Genomic DNA, 13,297 nt, shown 5'->3' on the forward strand with positions numbered 1-13,297 from the left:
AGGGGGTTGGGGAGAAGGGTGCAAGGCAGAGGGGAGAAGGGTGCAAGGCAGAGGGGAGAAGTGTGCAAGGCAGGGGGGAGAAGGGTGCAAGGCAGATGTGGAAAAGGGTGCAAGGCAGATGTGGAGAAGGGTGCAAGGGGGAGGCCGGGAAGGGTGCAAGGCAGAGGGCAAGAAGGGTGCAGGGCAGAGGGCGAGAAGGGTGCAAGGGGGAGAAGGAAGAGGGGGAGAAGAGTGCAAGGCAGAGGGCGAGAAGGGTGCAAGGCATAGGGGAGAAGGGTGCACGGCAGAGGGAGAAGGGTGCAAAGGGGAATAATGTACTAGGAGGCAAATACTTGGTTCAGTATTTAAAGATGTGGCTTAACGGCTAGAGCAGCTGACTTACAAGCTTGGGAACCAAGTTCGAGTCTGGTGGGAGGCTCAAGCACCCTGTGATTTTGGGCAAATCCTTTAACCTCCCCGCTATATAAAACTGCAACAACAAAAAAAGTCCACTCTGAACATGTGTTTGGGTGAGACACTGCTTTACCGAGATCCTAACATAAGAGGGCGCTGTCACTGCGAGGCTGCGTCTTCACTGTGCCTTACAGCATGGGTCGGTGTCACATGTCAAGATAAATGCCATTAGCCGTGACTTGGCCGTTCAGAGTTCACAACATCATATATACCGGGACATGCTCCTGGCTGCTGCCTTCTGTACCTGTTTTTCCAAGTAGGCAAGATATTCAGGGGTGTTATCGGAGCCCACGCTGCGACACTAGGGGCACAGCGGCGCTGCCCGGCCGACTGCTGATATCAAAGCTGGCTCCAGCAGCGCACCTGGCACATCAGCCCACTGTTAAAAGTCACTGATTGCAGTGGCTCGGATTAGTTTTGATTAGCTAAAACATCCATCAAAAAGACAAATATACGATTTCCTGAGATGACTCCTTGTAGAGAGAGTGAGGCAGAGAGAGAGAGAGAGAGAAATTATGGAGAATAAAGCATAAGAAAATGAAGACGTGCAATAGGAGGAAAAGCTAGAGGTTGTTACGTAAGACAGGTAGGACGGTGCAGGTATGAAGGAAGGATGTTAGGAAAGGGAAACAAGCTGTCCAGCCGGAGACACTCATTCACATCGTGGAGACTCTCCTCTCAGCCGTGATCAAATCAGCATAAAATACTTTCATGCGTTAAGTGCTAGAAACACTTGTAGGGTGCAGAAAGAACCGAACATTAAGTTGTGCGAAGTGGGACTATAAACAAATACATGCAACCAGAGGAACTACTACACAGACTTCAATTGGATCACATTATAAACGTTCTGGGATGCTGAAAATAAATAAATACAATGTGTGCATCTGGTAGATCCAGAAACTAGGAACTATTGGCGGTGCTTTTTGAAGATAGAGAACTTCCATGGAAAAATCCACCGATTTGCCCAGCAGCCTTACCTTATACGTCCGGTTCAGGCCATCATTTCAGGTGACACTTAAGCAGTATCATTCAGGAGAGTCAGGCATGAATTATCTCTCATCTTCTGGCCCAAAGGAGGAACCTGGAGGGCATCTGTAAGAGCATTCTAGAGGCTAAACCCCGGACAAAGAGAAGAGCCAGCCCATAAAAAGCCCACAATGGATAATGGGAGATGGCTGGCATGAGGCAGCAGACATCACCCAGGAGCAGCAGGACAGGAGGACGTGACAAGCCGAGGACACCAATCGAGGAAAGCCTCATTGGAGGAGTCCACCAGCCAGGGAGGGGCAGAGAGAGAAAACTATGCCTACATCAAAACCTGCGAGGAGAGGAGGACGACAGAGAAGATCCAGAAGAAGACAAGGAGTGCAGCAAGTCAGCAGGTGAAATGTGGGATCCAAGAGCAGGAGCCCCCTGAGGAGACTGTGCTCTAAATCCCACAGTTCAGGCAAGTAATGAAAACCAGGGTAAGCTAGGACGGACCCAATACGGGGACGAGTTTGCTAACAGCTGGGGGGGGGGGGGTAAATAAGGGGTACGGGCCTGAGAAATCACTCAAACCCCCCCCCCCCCCCCCCCCCCCCCCCCGGCAGATAAGAGAGTGAAGAGGCTCACCTGGCTTGAGGACCGACCAGGGGAGACGACGGTATGACTTCGGAAGCCTTTAGAGCGGAAGAGAACTCGGTGGCCTTCCAGGAGCACCCAGACCCAGCGGGGCGAAGCACTTTTCATGGCACAGCTCACTGGGAAGAGAAGCTGAATCCACAGAGCGTTGAGAACGGCAGCGGGAGCGGAGGGCTTTGGGCAGGCGAGCACCTTCCTTCTCTAGGGGAAGACCAGCGGAGCGTCCAGGCACCCCCCCCCCCCTCTTTTCAAGCCTTGGACATCAGGAGGGAGCCGAAGGTCCCGCACTGGTGAGTACCCTCCCACAAGGGCAGAGATGGAAGCCCGGGGAGGGAGGAAAGACAGCGCAAGGCAGCCTGAGCAGAAATACAGCTGAAAGGGCTCCGTGGCCAGGTGGGGCTGGCCGTCAGCGAGCTCTTAAAGGGGCAGGAGCCCAAAATATTCAAAGGAAGTTGTGGCTGGCCCGGGGTAGGAGAAAAGCACGGCACAAGGCAACCGGAGCAGCTACAAGGAACAAGCATTGGCCGCGCTGCAGTAAAGCTGCGCGGCCGTGAAAGCCCTCATTTGCGTACACTGCAATGTATCCTTCCACCAAGGAGAACGAGGCAACAATGACGATAAGCGCACGCACACAAAATAAAAAAAAGGGGGCGGGAACAGGATACTGAATCCCGCCCCCCCAGGACTCCCTGACCTGCCTCATGGTTGCCAAGGCAATATTTCTAAAAATATTGTCGTGCTACCGTAAGGCAGGTCATTGAGTCCTCGAGAGGCGGGATCCAGAGCTGACAAATCTGCTAAACAGGAGCTTTTTCCAATGGTAGGCCTCCGTTTCCAGAGGCCTGCCAATGGAAAAAAGGGGCGTGGCTTCACACCATACTGAAATCCCCTGCTCACAATATCTCTTTGCCTACAGCAGAGCATGCCCTGCAATGCAGGCTTCGACCTAAAAACGGTACAACTATTATAATCAAAAATGAAAAAAGTTTATTCTAGTTAAAAAACAAACTTATAAATACGTCTATTGATTGATCATCCGTAATAAAAATAGATTGATATAAATATTCAAATATCCCTTAGATATATTGAAAAAAACCAGCTTGTAATAAATCATGAACTTTACTAACTTTCATTAGTGTCACAGTAATATTTTCCATAACAGAAGTTTAGCACACAGTATTACATCTTCAAGGCAATAAACTGATCTCTTCCATCATTCTCCAAGGCCATGAAGCATTGTCAAGGGTTATCAAATTCATTTGAGAATCATTTATAGATAGATTTATCATGTTTTTCTTCTGGCGATACTCTAAGATGGGAATGGGTTTTCAAAACTCGTTGAACCCAAGTCTCATATATTCTGTTTGATTTGCATATCCAGTTATCTCTAATCTTTATTTTTGTGGCTTTCCCAGCCTACCATAAGTCTGCCAGTTGTCTAGTGTTGACCACTTTCACCACAGTAAAAGATCAGAAATAAATATATATATATATTTGTTTGCATGGTTTTTCTTAAGATGTCTGAAAACGACTGACCAGAAGCATTTGGGCTTTAGCTCTCTTCCGTCATCAGACAAAGAGACAAACGATTTTTTTGTGCCACTGTTTCAAGAGATAACCTTAACAAGGTTCTCGTTTTTGCATGGATATGGTCCCAAAAAGTGACCTTTATTGCAATAAGTGACCTCTCTCACCTTACTCGGTGCCAATTCGAGGCAAATTAACTTGAGACATGTAATAATGCAAAGGAATAATAATGTTCACCGAGTTTTCCTTTGTGTTGAACTCTATCCTTTCACCAGAAGCAAGGCTGAACTACACTGCCATGGAAAGTGTTAGCTTTAACTAGAGGTGTCCTGGTGCATCCACTATTTGTTTTTTCAGAGCTGCCCAATCACTGTGTAAGGGGACCCTGCCTAGCTTTGTGTTGCTTTTTTTCACATTGGCGTGCATGTTCATTATCTGTGATCCCATTAAGTAAGTCATCATTTTTTCACCTGCTCTAAATGTTTACCATTGATGTAACCTACCAATGTTCCTACAACAGTGTAGTACTCATATACAGTAGGACTGCATCATCAGCTTAGGTGTAAACTAAACATTACCTCCTCATTAGTCTTCCTCGCCACATGATTTACACAGTGAGCTTTAGCTCCACAACAGAACCCTCCAAAGCAAAAAGAAACCACCTCCCACCCCCTCCCAACATGGCCGACCAGTCCCACCGGACATCTATAAGAGGCGGACCGGCCCAACCAACAGCCTGTTTTTTTTTGTTCTGCGCGATACTCTCCAGAGGCGCTGTTCAGGTAAGATGGGCCGGCGTAAGCTGGCCCTTGGGGTTTAGGGTGGAGGACCTGCTCTAGCGGTCCCTGGTGCCTTAGGCCTAAAAAATCCCCCCCCCTCTTCCTTCCCCCGGTCCTATGGGGCCGGTTAGGTGCTGCTCTAGCGTGCCAGGGGTTTACAGACGGGGGGGGGGGGGGCGGCCGGGGATGTGGGGTGTTTGGTCATTCCCGTGTATCCCCAGGTCGTTACTAATGGGCCCTGGCCTCTAAGTGGGCTTTGGGTCCGGCGCTGGGGGTCCTCCTGTATGTATGCTGGGGCCCCGGTTACCTTTGAAACGCCTGGCGTGGGTCCTTGGGGCTCACGCTGTCTAGCAGTGGACTATAACAAACAAACATATTCCTATGATAGAGTTACTCTTTACGACTCCACTACGCATTTGGCTCCACTTTATCCCTGCACGCGTTGGTGCGGCGCGTTTCCCTGGTATTCCTGTCTGCTGAAGACTTGCTCAGTGGTGGTGCGCATATTTTGCATGTAGAGGGCGCCGGGGTTAATCCCCGGCGTCTCCAGTCTTTGGCCATATTCGCGTCGCAGTGTGTGGCCCCTGGCCATGCCCCCGTGATTTGGCCTGCCTGCGTATACCGTGCCTCGCACGGGGTCGCTTCGGCGCTTGCAGGAGTATGTGAATCTTCATTTAAGGGTCGTGGGTTCGAGCCCCACGTTGGGCGAAAATGAGTAATGTTTGCCTGCATGTTGCGTTGACTCTCATAATGTGGAAGATTGGTCTTGCAATAGACATACATTAAATCCCGAAAATTGTAGATACCGTTGTTCTTCGGTACTACGAAGCCTAGCTGCTGACTGCACCTACCTCGTCGGTCGGCGGGTCCTCGGGGGCTCAGCTGGTCGGGTCCGGGTGTTTGGTCTGCTGCCTCGGGTCACGGCGCTGGTCGCTTCCGCCTCCTGACGGGGTTTTCTTGCATTTCCTGGGTCCCGCGGCTGGTTGCAGCGCGGGGGTTGGCTACGAGTGCCTCCCGCCTCTAGGGGGCGGGGCATCGCTCGGCCAGGTACGGCCTCGGTAGCGACCAGGGCTGCAGGTTCGCTTGCAGGCGGCTTGCGCGGCGGCACGCGGAGCGGTGCTGACGCCCTTAGGAGGGTCCGAGGAGGCTCACAGGTGAGGCTTATGCCGTTGGTGGGTCTGCCCCCACGAAGGATCCGTTCCTGCATGGGCGGTGATGTGTGTTTGCTGGGTTCCACCCAATCCGCTAGTGTCTGCCGTCCTCGGGCGGCTCTGCTGATGCGAGGTATTGTCCCCGGCGTTCAGGGGGACACGGCTGTTCCGGTTGTCATCCGGGGGGCCCGTGTTTCCCCCGTGGACTGTGCAGTCTGGGGCGTGTAGCCAGATTGAGGGCTCAATGGACTGATGCGTCCACTACAGGGGGCCGTAATCGACCTCATAAAGTCCTGGCCCCTCTTCCGTCGCCATCGGCGGAGCCTCCCCTTTTCCGGATGCTCGCTGCGGCTGCATTTTTTTTCCATGGACTTGTACCTTCGGTGCGGACAGCCCTCACAGGCCAGGGTTCGAATCCTGCCATGGCGGCAGAGCTTTCCCGTGGTGGTTTGGCCCGGGGGCCGGGGTCGGTCCCCTGCCGCGGCGGGTCTTCAGTTCATGGGGTGCCAGGGCCCGGTTTTTTTCCTCGCCTCGGTGCCTTTTCCCACTCGTGGCCTCCCATTATGCTTCTCTGGGCACTGGCGTGGGTTTGTCGCTTGCACGACCCCCACGAGGCTTAGGTTGCCTTGCCTCCTCCTGAATGTGCCAGAGGGTACCACTGCGGCGTTGGGCCGTTCCGACCTGTAAGCGCCTGGTCCCGTACGCTCTCAGTAGTGGAGCAGGGTCGGGCCTGGTTGGGCCCTGGATGGGGGTCGGCCTGGGAATACCGGGTGCGGTAGGTTTTAGGCATTCATTCCGGCGCCTTGAGACCCTTAGGGGGTGTTCTGCGCTTTTCTTGGGTCGCTTACGCGACGGAAGTTTTGGCGTGGCCCCTGTGCTGGGTGGTCACGCGCCAGGTTGTGGAGACGTGTGGCTCAAGGGTTAGAGCAGCAGACCCTGATGCGGAGGTCTAGCCCGGGACCGGTGTTCGATTCCCCGCAGCGTCGGGTCTTGGGCTCGAGCATTCCACCGACCTGATTGTCCTCGCCTCGGTGCATATTCCTACCATGGAGTCCCGCTCTACAACTCGGGGCAATAGCTTGCTTAAATCTCCGGGAGGGCCCCCGCAACGCTATGGATGCCTGGCCTCCACCTTGTGGGTGCCCAGGAGTGGACGCCTCACTGGGAAGGCCTGGAGGGGTCCACTGCGGTGTTTTACGTCCCTAGGGATGAGGGCGTCTCGCCTTCTCTTGCGATGGGGCCCTTCGACATTCCCCCCGGATTTCGGGGTGTCAGCCTTCACGTGGGGCGTTCTGGGCTTCCGGGCCCGGGTTTTCGGGTGCTTGCTTCGGCAGCACATTTACAAAAATTGGCTTTTCCCGGGCTCGGGCTGGCCATCTCCCTCCCTGGGATTCCCGGGGGGGGGGGGGGTGCTGTCGCCTCCTTTGCGTCCCCTCTTGGGACGTTGCTGTTAGGGTTCTTGGGCTCTTTGAGCTTACTGGCCGGTGCCCTGTCTTGCGGTTTTCCGCGGGTTCCGCCTTCTCGGAAGGTTAGAGGTGCTCGCTTCGGCAGCACATATACTTAAATTGGAACGATACTGAGGGGATTAGCAGGGCCCCTGCGCGAGGAGGACACGCACATTCGTGAAACGTTCCAAATGCCTTCTCCTTCCCTTGTCTCGCCTGTGGAGTTTTTCTGGGCCCATGGGTGGGGACTGTGCTCCTGGCCCGCCTGGTGGTGCTTCTTCGCCGGGTGGGGGTCTGGGTGTTCCCTGTGTGGACGTAGGGTCCTTCTCGGCCTCGTCGTTTTCGTGGGTGAGGCGTCTCGTCAGCGGTGTCTCTCCTCCATCGGCTCCCTGCACTATGTGCGAGGGGCCCTTCGGCCCCCGTCTCGGGCTTGTCCTCCTTCGGGGGTCGTGTGCCTGGTCCCGGTTCTTCCCTCTGGTTCTTTCGGGGGGGGGTTGGCCGGGGCGTTTGGGGGTCGTTGGGAGCTCCTGCAGTCTCGCAGCTCCTCGTGCTTCGGGGGCTGCTGGCAGTCCTCCTGGCCTGCCGTCTTTTTCACCAGGGCTTCGAGGGTCGGTCGACCTGGCGCATGTCCTGTCCCTTCGGGCTGTCTTTCCCCCGGGGTCCGACTTGGTGGAGGCGGTTCGACTGTGTCGGTCCTGGCCTCCGTTGCCTGGTCTCGCCCTGACCCCGGTGGTGTTTCGGCGCCCGGGGCATCGTCTCGGTCGGCCGCCGGTGGCTCTGTTCACGGAGGGGGTCTCGGCCCTCCTGCCCAGGTTCTGGTCTCTCTGCCCGGGTCCTTGTGGTTGCCCTGTCTTTCGCTTGGCCTTTCGGTCTACTGTACGCGTTTCCCCCGTGCCCTCTGTTATCGCGGGTCCTCTGCTGGATTTGCTTGGGTGCTCGCTTCGGCAGCACTTGCACAACAATTGGAACTATACAGAGTTGATTTGCGTGGCCCCTGCGCAAGGGTGACACGCGACTTCGTTCAGCGTTCCATAAGTAGCCGGGCCGGGGTGCTCCTGGGTGCTCACTTCGACTGCGAGTGGACTACTGTTGGGACGTTACGGTGCAGTTTGACATGGCCCCGGCGCATGGTTGGCACGCGCATGCCGGTGGCGTTCCTGTTTGGGCCCCCGGCGGGGTCCGCCGCCCCTGGTACCCTCTCCTGTTGCGAGCGGGCGGTTCAGGCCTACGGGCAGATCCCGGTTCTTCCTGTTCCGTGGTTGGTCCGGTGTCGGTGTTGGCCGGCTCCTTCGGCTGGCCTGGCTCCGTCTGCAGGCCTGATTCTGGCGCGTTGTGATACCCGCGCCTCCGTGGACCCCTTGCGGGTCTTGGATTTCCCGGCTGTGGGGTTTTTTTCCTTGGGCGTGGCTCCTTCTTCCCGGGGGGCCCGTTGGGCGGCCTTGCGGGCCTTCCGCAGTCCGGTGTTCGACGGGCTGGTTTCCCTGGTGGCTCGCTTGGCTCCGGAGTTTGTTTCTCCGTCGCCCTCGGGCGCTCTGCCTGTCTCCCCCTTGGGTTCTCTCTCTCGTTCTACGAGCTCTTCAGGGTCCGCCCTTTGTGCCCCTGGCCTCGGCCTCACCTTTGAGGTGGTGTTATTCCTGGTGGCAGTGGGGGGCGTGCGGGGGTCGTGCCTCCGCTCCCCGCCCTTGTTGCGGGTCTTGCCGGACTGGCTGTTCCTCCGGTTTGTCCCCCGTTGCCTTCCCGGGGTTCCTTCCCTGGTGTCCCGGGCTCGGGTGGTATCTTACCGCCTTTTCCCGGCCGACAAGGTTCCTCTCTTGTCCGTGCTGGTTGTCCGGTGTGCGGTTTTGGTTTCTCTTGCCGCTCGTCGTCCCTTTCCCGGTGGGATGGCCTATTGGTGTCTTTTGGGTCCGGTTCGTTCGGGCCACTAGCCCTCTCTTTCCGCCTTGGTTCGCTGGCTTACGCAGGCTAGCACCTTCCCTGCGCTTCGCTGGGTTCGGTGGTTCCGGCGGGGGTCCAGGGTCGGTCCGCGGGGTGTGGCTCTGTTCCCGGGGCCCCCTTCATGGGTGTCTCCTCTGTGGAGTTTTCTCGGGCTTCGGCGTGGTCGTCCCCCGCCTTGTTCGTGGGTCTCTAGCAGTCCCGGGGGGACTTCGCTGGGGCCGTTCTGAGTGCTGGAGCTGCGGCTCCGGGTTGGCCTTCTTTTTCTGGTGGTCTTGATTTCGGGTTTCCTGTGAACCCTGTTTTCTTTTCGTTTATTCTACATCAACCTTGTGTTGGTTTCTCTGCATCACCATGTGGTGTTGTTGTTATGGTGGTCAATGAAGCCTTGTTGGCTTGGGTATTTGCTCACTGTGTAAATCATGTGGCGAGGAAGACTAACGAGGAGGTAATGCCCCGGTTACTTACCGGTAATCTTCATTACTCCGAGTATAGTCTTCCTCGCCACATGAGTTCCCTCCCCCCCTCCCTGTCTGGCTATCGGCTTCATTGTTTGCTTGGTAGATCAGGCTGTTGGTTGGGCCGGTCCGCCTCTTATAGAGGTCAGGTGGGACTGGTCGGCCATGTTGGGAGGGGGTGGGAGGTGTTTTTTTTTTGCTTTGGAGGGTTCTGTTGTGGAGCTAAAGCTCACTGTGTAAATCATGTGGCGAGGAAGACTATACTCGGAGTAATGAAGATTACCGGTAAGTAACCGGGGCATTTTCCCCCTCCCAGCCTCAGTAGAAATCGTCGTCTGGGACCTCTAGATTAAGAAATTTGCAGATTAAATTGAACCTAAGCCAATGTACATCCCTTTTCCAGGCGCCTTGTAACAGGAATTGTCTTGTTTTTAGTAACCATCGCTCATTTGTTTGGCTAGTGCAGTTCTACTTGTATTGTGTAAGGAAGCCCTATTGGAACTTTTAGCCTTTTAGTTTAGTTAATAGTTGGTCTTGGTTGCTTACCCTTGTTGCGTCCACGTATGCCATCACTTTTAGGCTGTAGCTCTACGAAAACGTATCTGTATTTAGGGCTGCCTGCCATATGCCTGAATCTAATCTTCCATGAGCCCAAGAAAACCCTCACCAAGAAAATGTTCCATTTGGCAAAGCATAGCAAGCAAATGATAATTCCATGGATCATCAGTGGGCCTCTTTGGACAGGAATCAATATTGAATTTCTCTATTCATTTGGAGGAATGATGGTGAATGAGCGTTTCCCATAACCTCCCTCTGTGTCTTCATAATGTGTTAGTTTCCAACCTATGTTGTGCCCCTCAACATCAACCTCCCCTTCCCAACCTAACTGCTAGCGCCTTCTGTCCTCTCTCTATCTCTCATCATCTTCCCTCTTGTTCCAGTCTTAAAATGCAGCAGCTCAGCCAGCAGCCTTCTGTACGACGGATCTTTATTCTTGCCAGTGGTGTATTCTATAATGTTGATTCTTTTTGCTAGCCTGTCCCTTGTCTAGATACCCTGCACTCGTGCTGTTGTTGGTGTACAGTGTCCTGCACGTTCAAGGTTGCACACAATAGAAGAAAGTATAAATAAATACATAAGGCATCTGTTCAGCTGGCCATTGAAACCTTTGTTTCTTGAATCAGATTTAAAACTGAAGTTCATTGACAATAACTACGTCAAGGGCCACCACAAAATTTGGGTGGGGCTAGCTAGTACATTTCTGACATCCTTAGGCAACCCCTAACCTTTTCCTTTTCTTTTGCTTTCCATCTTTAAGGATGTCTTAATACCGCCTTTCTGTATTGCCTCGACCGTTACCTCTATTGGTGCTTAAATGTACTTGTCTTTGTTTTTAATGGTTCTAGAAATGCTGCTCGCTTTATATTTCTTTCTTCTTGTTGCACTTGATGACCAGTAACTAAGCACTTCATTATCACAGCATTTTGCTATCGCATATCCTATAGACCTGGGTGTGATTAGATAATTAGGAGATGCAGACGCTGATGTATATGGTTACTGCTTACACCCTTACTTTGAGCTACTCTTCCAATGAGTGCTATCAACGTATTGTCTTGCTAAAACTATCTCGTAGTTTTTGTTCTACACCTATGCCATTGTAAATTATATGCAGGCAAATATTCTACAGGTGCTGAATCATTTTATATTGAGGCCTCAATAAGTAGTAGTATGAGGAGACAAAATATCCACCATTAGAGTAAACCGTTAGGATGGTTTGCATTGTACTGCAGTGGTTAAGTTTGCTTCTTGAAACTTTCCAATGGATAAAAGGAGATGGATGATTGAGCTTTTATAGATTTATTTATATTTGCACTTTTTTTTAAGCTGGGGCATATTAATTATTTGATACGGCTGGCAAAAAGGAAAGGGACCATGAGTAAAATAGTTTGTATCCAGGTATGTAGAACCTGCCTAAAGGCGCCTATATTCTTTGGCTGAGGTTCCCTATATGAGTAGTGGCTATTGGGTATGACTGATCTCTTCTTCATGTGTCTTTTTTCAATGCTTTCCCTTCATTCCTTTTCACCTTGTCTTGATATACTTGCAGACCATTTACAGACATAAGGGTAGCAATAGTTGTGCCCTTAAGAATTTACTAGTAACCTTAGACTTATTTTCATCCAGTTTTCAATCTGCCTCAACTTGTCAGATCGCTGTAGATGGATGTATTAGAGTTATAGATCAAACCATATAGCCATTCAGGTTCTGTCTCCTTTCCTCTACAGTGCTATTGGTTTGGCACTGCTCTCCCTTGGTGATGGCAGCGTCAGTTCATGTTGTAAATGCCCTCCCTCTTTGAGACTGGTCAACTGTATCACGTTGGACTCTGTGTTCTCCCATCTTTCTCCAGGATTTCAGACTTGTTGGCTAGTGTTCCTTCCAACTTTTGTCTTCCCAATATTTTCTCTTCATTGTAGGGCTTCCTGGATTCATCTGTCCTCCACTTTAACTTGCTTGTCCATCTACCGGCAACACTGAGCCTCTTTTCGTGTGTAATTCTACACGCATGCTAGCAATGCCGCTTTCATTTGATGATGGGGAATTCTCAGCTTTAATGTTAGGGGGCTTGAGGCTAGAATCAACAAGCATGTGAAGCAGTGCCATTCCCGAAGGTCCGAACTATAGGTGGCTAGGGATAAGGAACAAGGATAAATTCATATCTTCCATTAGACCTGTCTGTGAACAGGGAAAATGTCCGAATCGGTGCTGGGAGCTGTGGTTGTCTTAACAGGTCAACCATTTCTTGGGAGTAATCATGGACTGGATTTTGAACAAGGACTGAGAGATGCCCGATCAAATTCCATTTGAGGAGGAACACCATATGATAGAAACATTATCTTGAGGAAACAAACAGCTTTACTTGCTGGAGTTGATGTATGGACAGTAGAGGAACAGTAAGAACACAACATGGAGGTAATCTGTTTACAATATCTTGAAGTCAATGTTTCCAAGGTACATGAGCAGTACATTGGGTTCGAGGCTGCTGAATTCATATCTGTGCATAGATCGCCGCCTAGTGTTGGGTCCGGATGATCGCTCATTGTTGTCCTGGAAGAGTCTTCGAAGTATCACGAGATAGGTCGCTCGTCCCCTGGACCACAGTGCGCTTGGGCATCGACTCCATCCTCAGATTGTTTTTTTTTTGCCATTGGGTTCGGATGTATATTGGTTCCCTCTAGCCGGAATCGATAAAAAACTTTCTTAAGGCCAAAAGGTCTTTGGTTTTCTTCGTTGGTATAGTCTTGCGTTCGGTGCCTGATTCTTCCTGCTCGGTTCCGAGCCGGATTCCAGAGAACCACGTGCTTTCGGCGCGGAGGGCCCAGTCGACGCCACATCGACTGATCATCATGGAGCGGAGCCCGTTCAAGAGATGTCCCGTGTGCAACTCCAAGTACCCCCACATCGACGTCCACCCGGTGTGCAACAAGTGTCTGTCGCCGGATCATGATGAAGCCAGTTGCATGGCTTGTTCCCGTTTCAGATCCAAGAAGACGCTTAAGCATCGACGTGCTGCGCGCCAGGAGGCCCAGCACACTGCACCGGCGCCTGTGGACATCTTCGATGCCGGGGATGATGAGGGAGCTGACCGGGAAGTTGGTGAAAATTTGTCGAATCCCGCGTCGGAGGTCGACTATAACTACGGCGCGGACGCTGAAATGTTCGAAGCGGAAGAAGTCGTTGACGAGGTAGGGGGCGAAGACGGGGCCTTTGGGGCCATGAAAGATAGCTCGAGCGAGGAGCTAACTCAAACTGACATTGGGGCCGTACCGCTTCAACAGGCTCAGGTCGAGGGATCGCCACTAGGCCTTACCCAAGATCTTACAATGGGTTCTTCGGCCCGCCTTCGGGCTCAGCTACGGACATTACTA

General features: G+C 52.6%; 1 protein-coding gene and 2 non-coding genes across 4 annotated transcripts in view; all 3 read left to right on the top strand.

Moving 5' to 3' along the window:
• The window catches only part of CCDC77 (coiled-coil domain containing 77), a 293,054-nt gene that overhangs the window by 23,671 nt on the left and 256,086 nt on the right, over positions 1-13,297 (top strand). The window lies entirely within an intron of this gene.
• Positions 7,069-7,175, top strand: LOC147733942 (U6 spliceosomal RNA). The gene has a single exon (XR_015307933.1). It is a non-coding gene; the product is annotated as a U6 spliceosomal RNA (small nuclear RNA).
• LOC147733943 (U6 spliceosomal RNA) lies at positions 7,911-8,017 on the top strand. The gene has a single exon (XR_015307988.1). It is a non-coding gene; the product is annotated as a U6 spliceosomal RNA (small nuclear RNA).

This window comes from Lissotriton vulgaris, chromosome 1_2, assembly GCF_964263255.1.
Source record: "Lissotriton vulgaris chromosome 1_2, aLisVul1.2, whole genome shotgun sequence".
Lineage (NCBI taxonomy): Eukaryota > Metazoa > Chordata > Amphibia > Caudata > Salamandridae > Lissotriton > Lissotriton vulgaris.